Source organism: Cervus elaphus, chromosome 20 (assembly GCF_910594005.1).
Source record: "Cervus elaphus chromosome 20, mCerEla1.1, whole genome shotgun sequence".
Taxonomy (NCBI): domain Eukaryota; kingdom Metazoa; phylum Chordata; class Mammalia; order Artiodactyla; family Cervidae; genus Cervus; species Cervus elaphus.
In genome coordinates this window covers 34033191-34048624 of record NC_057834.1, presented here as the reverse complement: position 1 = coordinate 34048624, position 15434 = coordinate 34033191, and the positions used below count along the sequence as shown (strand labels likewise).

Below are 15434 nucleotides of genomic sequence, written 5' to 3'. Positions count from 1 at the left end.
GGTGTCTAGTTATATGTGATCTATTAGACATGCAATTTGGTTAACTGGTTACAGGTTTTAGTTGAGCAGACAGGATACACATGATTTGTCTTGCACAAGGATTCTGGAGCATCTTGATCTGCCATCTCTGTCTGTCTTTCTGATCACCTGCGTCATTATCACAGCTATTGGCCAATCTTTTAATCCTGAACTAAAGTGTCCTCTCCTGCCATGAAGCTAGCATTGTAAAACGTTAGGTAGTTAGTACCCATATCCTGTGCTTAGTTGCTTAGTCATGTCCAACTGTTTGTGACCCCATGGACTGTAGCCCACCAGGCTCCTCTGTCCATTGGGATTCTCCAGGCAAGAATACTGGAGTGGGTTGCCAAGTCCTCCTCCAAATTTAGTACCCATATACCAATATAAAAGAAGACCCTTCATCATTAGAACTCTTGAGCCAGATCTGAAAGACAGGGCTGCCATGGGTAGAATTGCCAGGGAAGAGGACACGACCACAAGGACGACAGAGAGAATCAGTGGGGAAAAGATGAAGGGAGAAAGCGACAGCTCTAGAGAGAAGGTGCACCCTGGAGCCAGAGAGCCCCAATTACTGAGCCCGCATGCTGCAACTCCTGAAGCACGTGTGCCTAGAACCTGTGCTTCGCAGCAAGAGAAGCCACCACGATGAAAAGCCTGCACACCACAACTAGGGAAGGCATGCACACAACAAAGACCCAGCACAATCAGAAAAAGGAAAAGAGAAGATTGGAATGAGCTCTGACTTGGAAGGGAAAGGACACTAGTGTTGTAAGGATCCTCCAAATAAGGTTGAAAGAACCTGAGTCAGGACCTTCACATCTGCAGGCAGAATTAGCTGCATTCCAGTCCAATAAAAGCTCAAACAGGAGGAAATGCACTTAACCCACAACAGCAAAACAATAGCAAAAACTGATGCTTATTTAGCAGACACTGTTCTAATGATTTACTCCTCTTGGTCCATTTAATCCCTCTGACAACCAGTGGTAGGTCATATGATTATCCTCATTTTACTAATGAGTGAAATGAGGCAAAGAGAGGTTTCTGTAACTCACTTACAGTCATAGAGATAGTGAGTGGCAGAGTCTGGATTCAAACAACAGAGCCTGGTCCAAACTCCAGCACATAAGAAGAATCTCTTCCTCCAAAGCCAGGTATTTGGCTCTTGGAAAGTTAAAGGATTATTCAAGGCCAGTGAGATTCTATACTGGCCGTATAAACTGGTGATAGAAACTATAAAGTGAGCCCTGCAATCATGGTTTCATTCCAGTTAAGCCACTTAATCCCTAAGTGACTGTGGAATAATTTTCTTGTTTAGAAACCACAGTTATACCCAACATCATTACTAAAATAACAGGTTAGGACAACTGTTTGAAGTATAGATTGTACTTGATCAAATTGCAAGTGTACCTGTGAGCACAATCTGTATAAGTGGGAAAATTATGAGCTCTCAGACACGAGTTCAGTGTGATTTTGTAACTTCCTTTTTTGTGTCTGTTTTCTAGGTTTTTGTTTACTTGCTCTGCATGTGTAACTTTATCCTCCTTCAACACATGGGCTCTCAGTTTCTCTTATATCCAAGTATTTAAACTTGGTTCCAGGCTCACAACATGGCTTCAGGTTTTAAACAACTCTCTGATCTCCCTATGCTGGCTTTATAAACCCAATAGTGACCACAGGGTGCACCAGTGGTGAATCTTACATCTCAAGTGCACTCTGCCACATGAGAAGTAAGAAATAAAAATGAAACAAATCCCATGGATATAAACTGGCGAGAAAGCACACTTCCTCTAGACTCCCAATTTAAAGTCATGCCATCGAAACTTATGGTCTTTACTGTTTATGCCTTTTTTATATCCAATACAAGAGTTTAGGGTAATAGCCGGCAAACATCTGTTCTTGGCTCCCATCCAACATCTGGGCTACTACCATGCATTTGAGTCAGGCAGAGAAAAAACAAACAAATGAATCAATGAATGTACGCATGAATGAAATAACCACTGTTCTGTTCTTGGCCTTTGCTAATGTCATTATTCATCTGAAGATGATGGCAGTGAGAGGGTATCAGGCAAGAAGGCCTGGGGTCTCCAAATGAAGGAAATAGGCTGCAAGCATCAGACACTGTTTATCTCTCCCTTAAGTGGCAGGAGAAAACAAACTACAAGTGTCAGATTTTTTTCCTTCTCTATACAAAATTAAAAGGTTTCTTTTAAAATTCTGGGTTGCCATGATGACACCTGGTTCCACCTGAACTTGACTTTTCTCAAACCTTGAGCTAACCAATACGTTTCTCTTATGAAAATATTTTCTTAAGCTATGTTAATAAACTATGTAGTTACCCTAAACTCCGTCTTTCTTCAAGTCGGTTCCACTTAAGACTCAGGACTGATAAGGGCTCAACAAACCAGTATGTGTTACTCATACACTGTTCTCCTACTCTGCTTCTTAATGAAACTATATACTTACTTGAAAACCTGCCTTTCTTCAAGATTCATGTCAATCGTTTTATGGCCGGGGATGACTCACCTTGGGCCAATGTTATCTCAAAATGCATGTTGTGGGTGAGGGGCCTGCTGCCACTCTGAGTTTTGAGACAGCTCCTTTCTCTAATTAGCAGCTTGCTGATAGGTATATGACATACTGCTAAAGGCTAGCAGGCGGGCACTCTTCCTGCCCGCTTCTGGTGTCTATGTCAGAAGCTTTGTCTATCTCTTCCATACTTTAACAAAACTTTATCACACAAAAGCTCTGAGTGATCAAGCCTTGCCACTGGCTCCGGATTGAATTCCTCTCCTCTGGAGGCCAAGAATCCCAGTGTCTTTCACGGCTCAGCAACAAACTTTCAGCAGGAAGGGTAGAAAGGACCTAGGGAAGAAAGGGAAAGGGCTAAATATCAAGAGAAAAGGCTAGCCGTTCGCAATTTGTAGAGAAAGGAATAGTCTGGGAAGGTTTACTATATCAACAGCTGTATTAATCCAGGTGATACCAGAAAACCCAAAAGTCCCAGTGGATTATTTGCTCACATTCCAGTATGATGTAGGTGCTCCTGATAGGGCAGCTCTCCTTCAAGCAGTGACTCAGATGCCCAGTTTCCTTCCATGTTAGTGGCAGTTCCCTCCTCAAGACTTGATTTCCAGTATTACCACTGGTATCAATTTTCAGTAAGCAGACAAGAAAACAAGAGAGTGGAGAAAGCACTTACTTCTTAACTAGCTCAGCCTGTACGTGACATACATCACATCCATACAACCTGCCGTTGGCACCCAGCCCCGCCTAGACACAGGCAGCTTGGCAAGTCTCCTGGAAGACTCCTAGAATACAGGTCATAAGATACAAGGCTCCTGGAAGGGAAGTATGCATTCTCTGTGGGACATTAGCTATCTATGCCGTGAGAACTCTAGGAGGGTTAGCCAGGATCCTGTATTGAGAATACTTGCTTAGGGGAAGAGAGGGCACTGGGAAGGAATTCAAAGGAAAAAAGATCACAGGCTGCCCTCTCTCAAGACCCCTAGATATGGGCAGAACAAACTATCCTGAGTCAAAATTGTGAAGACAATTGCAAAAGACCACCCCTCTCTTCCTTAATGCCTTGCCCACCTCTAATGTTCAGACAGGCATTCATTCAGTACTTTTGTGATGACCTAAAGCTCTTCAGCAATTCTCTCTTCGGCTCCATTCTCTCAAGATATTGCTAGGATGGCCGGCTAATCAAGTGCTGAGAGGGACACAATTGAATTAAATTTCATCTTTAATGTAATTGTATTTTTTAATATTTCTTATTTTCATAACCTAAGGACTATAGAAACTTTGGACCTCGTGAAATGATTTAATCATACTATTACAGTTCAATTTATGCAAAATTTGACAGGTGGCTAGTCTTTTGGAAGCCCCTAATCATAATACCCAGCCTGCTCTATTAGTGAAGCCAACTCATTAATAAAATAGTAATAAATAATAATAGAATACTAAAAGTAATAAAATCTCCATCATTATCATAGTTCCAAATGCTTTACAAAGCCATTTAATATGCATGTATAAATCAAAATAACAGTATGGAAAAAGAAAAACATACCATCTCCATTTTATTGATGAGGAAATGAGACTTGGAAAATCTCAATCACACAGATTACACGGATTTCAAATTACTGAGCAGACTAAAAGCTAAACCCACGACGTTCTGATTCCTAGTTCAGGGCTCTTCCATCATTCTGAGAAAATGGGCCTGTTTGAGATGTTCAATATATTGTGCAAATATTGTGATGTTCAATATTTCTTGGGTATTAAAAGGTCTCAGCCTTTCAAATTATCTCCCAGCAGAAACTGGCCTGTTTACCTGCTTTTCAACCTAGTCATACAGTTGAAATCCATTTTCTTATTTTCTCTTTGACATGTATTACCTCTTCATTAATATTCCGATTGTCCTCTTTGTCCATCTTGAGTTTCCTCTTGTGGTCAATTATCTGTGAGAAAACATGTTTGTATTTTGGTTAAAGTGCCATGATTGATGTTATTTCACTTACTTCTCAATCCACAGAAAATGTTCCACAATATTGCATTCTTCCCAGTCACCCTTGCCAACCTACAGCTTAGGGAAGTAATGCACTCTTTCCCTCCTTTTTATTTTTCAATCATGAAAGCTGATTGAACAAGCACTAAACTAACAGTGTTGGATGGTGGCAGGAAAGCAAGTGAAGACCTGTGACCTGACACATACGGTTAAAAGAGGACCGAAGTGATAAGCCAGGCTTCCCTGGTGGCTCACTGGAAAGAATCTGCCTGAAATGCAGGAGATGCAGGGGATGCAGGTTCAATCCCTGGCTCGAGAAGATCCCTTGGAGGAGGAAATGGCAACCCACCCAATATCCTTGCCTGGAGAATCCCAAGGACAGAGGAGTCTGGTGAGCTACAGACCACAGGGTCACAAATAGTCAGACATGGCTGAAGTGACTGAGCACGCCTGCATGTAGTGATAAGCCACAGACGGGAGTAAATTCTTCGTCTTATCCCTATGAAAATCCAGTCTGCCACACAGCAGGACTTGTGTGTATTTGCCAGTAACTATGTCTAGGAGGGGCTTCCCCGGGGGCCCAGCAGTAAAGAATCCACCCACAACGTAGGAGATGCAGGAGACGCAGGTTTGATCCCTGGGTTGAGAAGATGCCCTGGAGAAGGACATGGCAACCGACACCGATATTCTTGCCTGGAGAACCCCATGAACAGAGGAGCCTGGGAGGCCTCAGTCTGTAGGGTCACAAAGAGTCAGACACGACTGAAGTGACTGAACATGCAGGCATACATACATGCTTAGGAGAAAATCTGCCTCATTTACACCATTTTCCCAGACTCTCTACTTTGTTCAAGATACTCCATTCAATCCTCATCCCCTGTCCTTGCCTCTTTTCCACATCCCTAATTCCTTTAAATAATTGCCTCACAATCTCTGTTCTTCCTTACCTTTACTCTCCTTTGTCCATTTTGTTCTCCAGATTATTTTCTAATTACTCATGCTTGAGCCTGATATTTCTGCTCATTGCTTACTTTCAAAATATACCATATTAAGTCTCTAGAGGGTTTTTCTCTAATATCCAGCTGCTCTAAAATTGCAGATGAGCTTATAGGACTGCAGTTAGCAAACTACAGGCCAAATCCAGCCTGTGGTCCATTTTTGTAAGGCTACCGAGCCAAGAATGGTGTTTATACATTTAAAGATTGTAAATCCACAGAGTTTCATATTCCACAGAGACAGAAGGGACCATAAAACTTGAAATAGTTATTATCTGACTTACAGAAAAAGTTTGCCAGCTACTGTTCTAGACTATGAAAAACTTCTAGTCTCTCATCCATTGCTATTCTCAGTAATCTTGATGATTTTTTGAGATTCTCTACCCAGTTTTCAAGTAGAGGACACAGGATTACAGGGCAACCAACTGCAAAAAGGAATCAGAACCTGAGATCCCTAATATTGTTCTTCACGTGCATGATCATTATTAGAAGAGTTTAGAACTTCTTTTAATCTCAATTAATTGTTTTGGGGAGTATTTAGGGTCATAAAGGGGGCTTCCCAGATGATGCAGTGGTAAAGAATCTACCTGCCAATGCAGGGGACCCAAGAGATGCAGGTTCGATCCCTGGGTCAGGAAGATCCCCTGGAGTAGGAAGTGGAAACCCATTCCAGTATTCCTGCCTGGAAAATTTCATGGACAGAGGAGCCTAGCAGGCTATAGTCCATGGGGCTGCAAAGAGGTGAACACAGCTAAGCGCACACATACACATATGCACACAGGCTGGGGTCATAGAGAACAGCTCCTCAGATCATGGTCTTCACATTCCTAGGAGATGAGGGCTACCCTGGAGAACCAGCATCTTTCTCTCCAACCAGGGGAGTAAGAGAGAAACAGGTGAGGTGGACCAGCACGCAAGGCAGCAAGGTGGCTGTCCCAGAGGAGAAAGTTCTGAATCAGTTAGCCTCCTAGGTGGTAGGGACTGGGTTTCCCCGAGCCACACCACGATAGAGGCTGATTTGAATCTTTCCCACATTTGAATTACACCTCCTGTCTCTGCTTCTGACCCCCTGTTAGCAGGGTGAGGTGTCAATGGAGAAGTAATGAACCTGGGAGGCTGCAATAGCAGTTTCCCGTGGGTACTGATGGGCATACCCGTTGTGCTGCCAAGCCTGACTGCTTTCCTGAGACAGATACCAGCGCTAAGGTGTGTGTGTGAGTTTGTAACAGCAGATCTGAAAAAGGCCCCCACAAAAAACTCACTTTTATGAGAGGAAACATGCTCTTGGTTAGCAAAATAGGATGAAATCAAAATAACAGACAACCAAGAACACACTGGAGCAAGTTTTATAGTCAAGACCTACCCAACTGTAGGCACACACCAGCTGAGGAACAGGCTACACTCACATGTTTAGCCACAGGCTGTAAGCGTAGATTTAGAAGACACTTGTGGCTCAGACGGTAAAGCGCCTGCCTACAGCGCAGGAGACCCAGGTTCAATCCCTGGGTCGGGAAGATCCCCCGGAGAAGGTAATGGCAACCCACTCCAGTACTCTTGCCCAGAAAATCCCATAGACGGAGGAGCGTGGTAGGCTACAGTCCATGGGGTCCCGAAGAGTCGGACACGACTGAGTGACTTCACTTTCACTTTCACTTTGTAAAAATAGTAGCAACAAGACCACTAGTAAGATAGAGGGAGAAAGATCTTTTGCCAGCTCAGAACATTGCTCTCACTAGAATGTGAGATGTCCATAGGGTGATTTTCATTTTTTAATAAATGTTCATTAAACCTATGTGAATTGCTAATTTTCAATCTAAAGCTCGGACAGCAGAAGACACTTGTTCAGGACCATGTGGTTATAAAGGACAAGACAGAGAACAGAAGAACAGGAAAAAACAGGGAGGAAAAACACAGATGCAGTTAAACAGGTGTGGCTTCAGCTTTCTAGTCTACCACTTAGGAGTGACCTAATTTTGGGTGAGTTACTCACCTCTCTGAGCCTCAGTTTTCTCATCTCTAAAGTTGGGATAATATCTAATTTTCAGGGATCTTGAGAGGATTCAAGGTTGTTTTTCTAATGTGATTGGCTAATGGCTAATCCCCTAGAAGGGAAGAGGATGCAGAGAGGAAGGTGTGTGGGTACCAGGTACTCTTACTTCAGGAAACACAGGACAAAGTGGCCTTAGCGTCAGGGTACCAGAATTTCAGGCAGGATGATACTCGCATTTCCATATCCTTTGGGGATGAAAGGTTAGAAAAACTTGCAGTTCTCACTAATGCATCCAACAGTGACCATGGGAATTCCTAGCTGCAAAAAGCATTTCAACTCTGGGGCCAAAATTTCTGACAAAAATGTTTGCACAGCAACCTCTACCCCTTCACTGTTTGTTGGACATTCCAGATCCTCAAATATGTGTGCAGGGCAATGTCCCCTTCTTTTTCTGCCTCAAACTTTGAATCTCCTGTTTTCTGACATTCTCAGCCTCCTAGGAGACCCCTAACTACATCCACATGTTAAAAGATATTCCTGTCTGAGAATGAAGGTTAGGGAAGAACGAAATGAAACAAAGGAACATGTACCACCAACATTTCACCGGCCTGAGTGTCTACCCATTTCCTGCACCGTGGCTATCTCTACAGGGAGGACCAACTAATAACATTGCCTCCAGGTTTGCAAAATCTCTGTTATTATTCATATTGGATATAATCCTTATTGTTTTTGTTGAAAAGACAACATAAAATTGATAAGAATCACTTTGGAAAGCAAAAAAGTATACCCTGATGAGATTGACTAGGGATATAGCCTATGACTCTGCAATCTTATTCCTAAGTATATGATCTGAAAACTCTTGCACCATGAGATACAAGAATATTCTAGCAGCACTGGTTATAACAGAAAAACCTGGAAACAAATCACATGTTGTCAAAGGCAGGGTATATTAATAAATCGTGGTATTTCCATATCGTGGAGCACAACCCATCTATGGACATAAACTGTTGTACCTCTAAGGACATGGATGAATCTCAAAAAGTACAATGATGACAGAACCAAAGCATACAGTTTAAAAATATGTTTCCACATAGTTTAAAAATAAATGAAGCTGGGGGACGACAGAGGATAAGATGGTTGGATGGCGTCACTGGCTCAAGGGATATGAATTTGAGCAAACTTTGAGTAACAGTGAGACAGGGGAGCCTGGTGTGTGCAGTCTAAAAGGTCACAAAGAGTTGGACACAACTTAGCGACTGAACAACAACAACATACTATTATTTAGCAATAAAGAAAACTAAGGGGGTGATTTGTTACCTCTGGAAGTAGGAGGGATACCATTGAGGCTTCCCTCACAGCTCAGTCAGTAAAGTATCTGTATGCAGTGCAGGGGACCCAAGATCGATTCTTGGGTCAGGAAGATCACCTGGAGAAGGAGTGGTGACCCACTTCAATATTCTTGCCTGGAGGATCCCACGGACAGAGGAGCTTGGCAGGCTAGTCTACGGGGCCGCAAAAGTCGAAAATGACTGAGCGACTCATCTCTCATGGTTGAGGAGGTTCACCCAAGTGTCTTCAGAGGAACTGGCAATGTTCTCTTTTTAAGTTGGCTGGTTGGAACTTGAGTGCTTATTTTATGATTGTAATTATACATTTTAAACTGTTCATATATTCTATATACATCCTTGGCTATGAATAATTTATCTCACAATAAAAAATTAATGTAACCCAAATGTGCACGGGCTACCCCTTGGGTAGCCTCTGCGGTGACTTCACACTGGGCCCAGGAAGCAGCAGTGTCAGCTTTGACAAGTGGCACAAATTTTATTAGATGTTCTGTGGAAGGCAGATACGAGTGCTAAGGATTGTGCAGCACGTGGCAAAACTGAAATCGTTCCTTTTTATCATTTCCATTTTTCTCTTCTCCTGCACAAATGCTTTCTCTTTCTCATACACCCGTCTCCTTCCAAGCCTTTAAGAAGCCCCGTCTAGAAACTATGACAATCAGCTCTTCCCACCACACATAGCCAGGTGTCCTGGCCAGCCTTCACCCCTGCAGCATGATTGAGGGGCAATGACCCTTACAGAACTTTGAATCTCATCAAAAAACTATTAACTACCACACAAACTAATTTCAGAAAAGAAAAAGCATAGATGAAGAGGAATCTGTCCCTGCCAAAAAAGGAGTTAAAAAGCCAAAGAGCAGTGACCTTCCAGGTTTCTATCAAATATTGCCAGTTCCAGTTGAGTATCTTGTGTGCTTAGTCGCTTCAGTTGTGTCTGACTCTTTGTGACCCCATGGACTGTAGCCCACCAGGCTCCTCTGTCCCTGGGATTTTTCTGGCAAGAATACTGGAGTGGGTTGCCATATCCTCCTCCTGGGGATCTTCCCAACCTAGGGATCGAACCCATGTCTTCTGCATCTCCTGCATTGTAAGCGGATTTTTTACCACTGAACCACCAGGAAGGCACTTGACTATCTTAAGAACTGGCGAAATTAGCTTCATGCCATGAGAAACAGTTCTAATTTCATTCTTTTATATGTAGCTGTCCAGTTTTTCCAACACCACTTGTTGAAGAGACTGTCTTTTCAACATTGTATATTCTTGCCTCCTTTGTCATAGATTAGGTGACCATAGGCTGATTTACAATGTCGGGCTAATTTTTGCTACACAGCAAAGTGATTCAGTTATACATACATATACACTCTTTTTTTCATATTCCTTTCCATTATGGTTTATCACAGGATATTTATATAGTTCCCTATGCTGTACAGTAGGATCTTGAGGCTGTTTCTTTCTCCTTCTTCCAAATCTTCCCAAATCGGTACACAGCAATCCATTATTTCAGTAAGAGACATCCTTGATTCCTTTCTTTCCTTCATCATTCTCATCTAAATTATCAAAAACATGACCATATAATATCAAGCCTACATTCTTCTGTCTTTACTGCCCTTGCATGACTCCAAGACCATCCCCTTCACGGATGATGATCTGCAGCACTTCCTCACTCGTCTCCCGAGTCCTCCCTTCCGAACTCTTAACTATCGGCAACATCTCTGAGTGATCCCACTCCTATGTCTTTCCAGGATGCCTGGCTCACTCTACTCCATCCACATTTAACTGAGCTCCTCCTCTTGCCATTTCCTCTGCCTGAAGTATTTGCCTCCCTACTTCTCCCCTGCATCACCAACTGGGAGAGGCTTGTTACTCATTTTACCCAGAGTGCCTTCACCCATCAGCCTCTGTCTGTCTCTTATTTATTCCCTTCGTGACATAGTAATCACAAATCATGGCCACCTTATTTACTTTTCTTCTACTGCTTTCCTCTTTGTCAGTCTATCCTACCTGAATACACACTTCACGAGTGCCAGGACCTCCTATATTTTATCTGTATGCTCCTAGTTGCTAGCATAGTGATTGATATAAAATAGTTGCCAGACATAGCAAAGGGAGCAAGATAATGACAAATTCATCAAAAGTGCACAATTAAATGACTTCAGTATAAATGAATTTATCGCCTCATGTGTCAGCCATTGTGTCGGGGAGACAGAAATAAAAGACAAGTAAATATGCCACGGGGAATGCCATGACAGACGTACACACAGGGGGGCGACAGGCAGACAAAGGTAGGGCGCCTGATCCAGATGAGAGTGGGTGGGAAGGGAAGCCAAGAAAAGCTGCCTACGGGAGGCTGACATTTCAGAGGTTGTTCCAAGTCATCAAGTGAGGAGATGGAGGAAGGGCATTCCAAGTGGAGTAAAGGTAAAATGTGCCAATCTGAGAAGATGCTTCTCTATCTAACTCCTCCAGCAGAAGCATGTACACTGAGGGCTGAACTTCCACTCTCTTTTTCCTTAACCCCAAACTAGGCAAATGTGCTATGCTTCAAAATGTCCTCTCATCCCAACCCATGCTTCCAGGAAGGACTGTATTTATTACTTTCAGGTACACCTGCTTCAAAAGAAATATTCAGCCCACCTATAAAATGCACAGATTTCAAGTAAAGGTAACAACTTGGAATTCATGGCTTGCAGGCAAGTTTGCTACATTGACCTAAATGAGAGACTCACCTGAGATGACTTCTGTCCTGACAACAGTATCACTTAATCCACACTCAGAGAAGACAGAGAACAAGCCAGAACTAGTTCTTGTTGCCCAGGGAGATTTTGGAATCATGTGTTGATGGTTTCTGTGGGGAAAGAAGGAGAAGTTTCTGTGGTTGTGCTGTTGAAAGTTTTGTCAAGACTTTCATGTTTTTGTTGTTGTTGTTAAAAAAGAGGACTTCCCTGGTGGCACAGTGGATAAGAATCTGTCTGCCAATGCAGGGACACAGGTTCAATCCCACATGCCATGGAGCAACTAAACTTAAGAACCACAACTACTGAAGCCCATGCATCTAGAGCCTATGTTCTCCACCTAAAGAAGCCACTGCAGTGAAAAGCCAGCGCACTGCAATTAAGAGCAGCCCCCACTTGCAGAAACTGGAGAAAGCCTGCACGCAGCAATGGAGACCTAGTGCAACCAAGAATAAGTAAATATTTTTTTAAAAGCAGGTAAATAGTGAGTATTAGCCAGAATTTGAGAATAATCATTAGTCTCTAAGATCTGTGGATTCACAGGAGTCATTTCTGGGTTATGTTTAATTAAGGAGAATTTTAACATGATGTTTCTTTCCACCCTTCCACCAGGATATCCCTGGTGGCTCAGATGGTATAGAATCTGCCTACAATGCAGGAGACTCAAGTTCAATTCCTGGGTCAGAAAGATCCCCTGGAGAAGAGAATGGCTACCTACCCCAGTGTTCTTGCCCAGAGAATTCCATGGACAGAGGAGCCTGGTGGGCTACAGTCCATGGAGTCACAACGAGCTGGACAGGACTGAGCGACTAACACTTTCTTCCCACCCTAAGGGTTTGAAATTATACTTCAAAACATGAAAGTTAAAATTAGAAGGACCTTTAGCAATAATCTTCTTTACCCCGTCATTTAAAATCAGGGATACTAAGACCAGTAGAGTAAGACTATTCATGTAATAAAGGTGTTTGTGGTTTATTTTATGTATCTACTTGAGTGGGGCAGGGAGTGCTCAGATCTTTGGTCCAACATCATTTTTGGGTGTATCTGTGAGGGTACTTCTGGATGAGATTCACATTTGAATCTGTAGCCTGAGTAAAGCAAATTGCCCCTCCGCATGTGATGGCTCCATCCAATCCATTAACAACCTGAGTAGAATAAAAGGCTAAGAAACAATTCTCTGCCTGTCTTCAAGCTAGAACATCAGTCCTCTCCTGCCTTAGAATGGAACTATACTATCTGTTCTCCTTGATCTGAATTTCTCAGCCTCCATAGTGACATAAGCAAGTTCCTAATAATACATCAATCAATAACTCTCTCTCTCTCTCCCTCCCTCTCTGTAAACACACACACAGACACACACACACTTTCTCTCTCTCTACTGGTTCTGTTTCTCTTAGAATCTTCACTAACACAGCACCTAGTGTCATTCCAAGGGACCCACACCCACCTCAACAGCCTCTTCCAACCACTGAGCCCCAGGTCAGACATCACACCATCAGCAGCATTTACCACCCAGATCCTGTCATTTTTCTGTGTGACTCTGTTCACATGAATGGCTTGTCCTGAATCTTGCCTTCTCTTTTTTTAAAAAAATAACTGAAGTATAGTTGATTTATAACATTATATCAGTTTCAGGTGTACAACATAATCACAGTATTTTTATAGATCATACTTCACTCAGACTTATGATAAAACATTGGCTATATTCCCCATGATGGACAACATATCCTGGAAACTTATTTATTTTATACGCAGTAGTTTGTACCCCTTAATCCCCTACCCCTCTATCACCTTTCTCCCTTGTAACCACTGTTCTCTATAACCTTGAATCTGTTTCTGTTTTGTTCTATCCCTGCCTTCTCTCTTGACTTGTCCATTTCCATTAACCTTCTTTTGCCTCTACAGCAACCAGATTCTTTTCCTCATGTAAAACAATACAATCAAATACTCCACACTCTGAGAATAACCTTGTAGTATCATACATAGTTCACTGAACTGCTCTCAGGGCTTCGCCTGCTTTTTGACCCATCCATCAGTCCTCCTCGGACCCTGTTTGCATACACACCCAGCCTTGCTCCTACGGACAGAATTCCCCCCCACTGCCCCGCCAGTACCCCAAACCTCCTCCTCTGTCCTGCTTCCCCATCCATGCCCCTCCCTCTTGACTGTAACTCCTGTCATTTCATCTGTCAGCTTTCTCCATGCGTGTACCCAGCTGCAAATTGCTGTTAGAGAAAATCACACAGCTATAAGTTAATGATAACAAATTTTATCTGCATTCTTCACGCTGCTCCACAAACATATTGTGTTTCCTATTCAGTCGACTCTCCACATTTCAATAATAATCACTCCCAGATTTCTTCACTCCTCAGATACTTAACCCCTCTACTTCTGAGTTCAATCTCAGAAAAGTACTCACACTCTACTTCATAGAATACAGGGATCCATCAGACAGAAACTCCTTCATCTTTTTAACTGTAGTGGATTGAATAGTACACCCCCCACCCCACCAAAATATGCCCAGTTCCTAGCCCTCAAAATCTGTGAACTTATTTGGAAAAAGAATCATTGCAGATGTGATTAAGAGTCTCAAGATGAGATCATTCTGGGTTCATGGTGAGCCCTATATTCAACGTCAGGTCTCTTGATAAGAGAATGGCAGAAAGAGTTCTGAGACACAGAGATGCCAGCTAAGTGAAGACAGAGGCAGAGACCGGAGTTATGCGGCCCCAGACAAGTGACCCCTTCAGAGGGAGGGAGAGCAGATGACACCTTAACATTAGACTTCTGACTCACAAAACTGTGGGAGAATAAACCTCTGTTCTTACACCACCCACAGTGGAGTAATTTGTTACGGCATCCCTAAAAAATTGATAATGCCAACCAATCTGACACCTATCTGCATCCAGACCAGCCCCTCCTCCCCAGACCTCTTACAAGAGCAAGGATGGACACCTCCCATCTATGTCTCCAGCTAGGCTGTGGATCCCACAACAGGGCCTTGTGACCATGGGTGCAAGTCTCAAGTCACATACCCCGATATGAATCCCAACCCCACCATGTACTGGGTGGCCTTGGTACCTATCTGTGTCTCAGTTTCCACATCTCGAAGAAATGGGCTAATAATAATGGAACTTCTCGGAGAGGCTGCATAAGAGTCAAATGAGCTAATGGTCCTAGGACAGTTTCTGTACACACACAAAAAAGCATAGTGAATTATTTACTTATTTATTTATGTATTTATTACCTCTGGCTGCCTTCTTAGGGACTAAACTATCAAGTGAATACTTCCTCCCTTGTTTCCTTCAGCCCTTCTTTCTTTGTGGGATAATTTCTGTGAGCACTGAAACATTCTCAACCCTTTTCTTTCCAAAGAACAAGCAACAACAGTATTTCTCCCTAGCCATACCTCTCCTGACAGTTCCCACTGCGTCCCTAAACTCCAGTTTACAACAGATTTTTTCATTTTCTGCACTCACTGCCCCACTTTCTCATCCCTTACTTGTGTGTGAACTCATTGAAATTGACTATGTCCCTTCACTGGACAAGGCCATGTGTCACTAAATCTTAAAGGAAAACATCAGTTGTTATCAGCAATTTTGGCCACTGCTGCACATGTCTTTTTTTTTTTTTTTTAATGATTCTAACCACTGGCTCTGTCACTGGCCCTCCTGGTCATCTCACAGCTTCTCTGGCTGGTCTTCTGTGCTGGCTCCCCCCCTTTTAATGATTCCTTAGAAGATGTGTTCCTCAGGGCTTTTTAGTCATTCTTCTTTTCCTTATGTTCAGTGAGGTATTGACCACTTCCAAAACATCAATTTACTCTCAACAGGCTGATCATCCTGACTT

At 42.8% G+C, this 15434-nt stretch overlaps 1 long non-coding RNA gene across 1 annotated transcript; it reads right to left on the bottom strand.

The window, feature by feature from the left end:
* Positions 1–2069: 2069 nt before the first annotated feature.
* LOC122677326 lies at positions 2070–11687 on the bottom strand. The gene is made up of 4 exons (XR_006335751.1): positions 11580–11687; positions 4413–4475; positions 3039–3160; positions 2070–2880 (listed from the first exon to the last, which is right to left on the bottom strand). It is a non-coding gene; the product is annotated as an uncharacterized LOC122677326 (long non-coding RNA).
* Positions 11688–15434: the final 3747 nt, after the last annotated feature.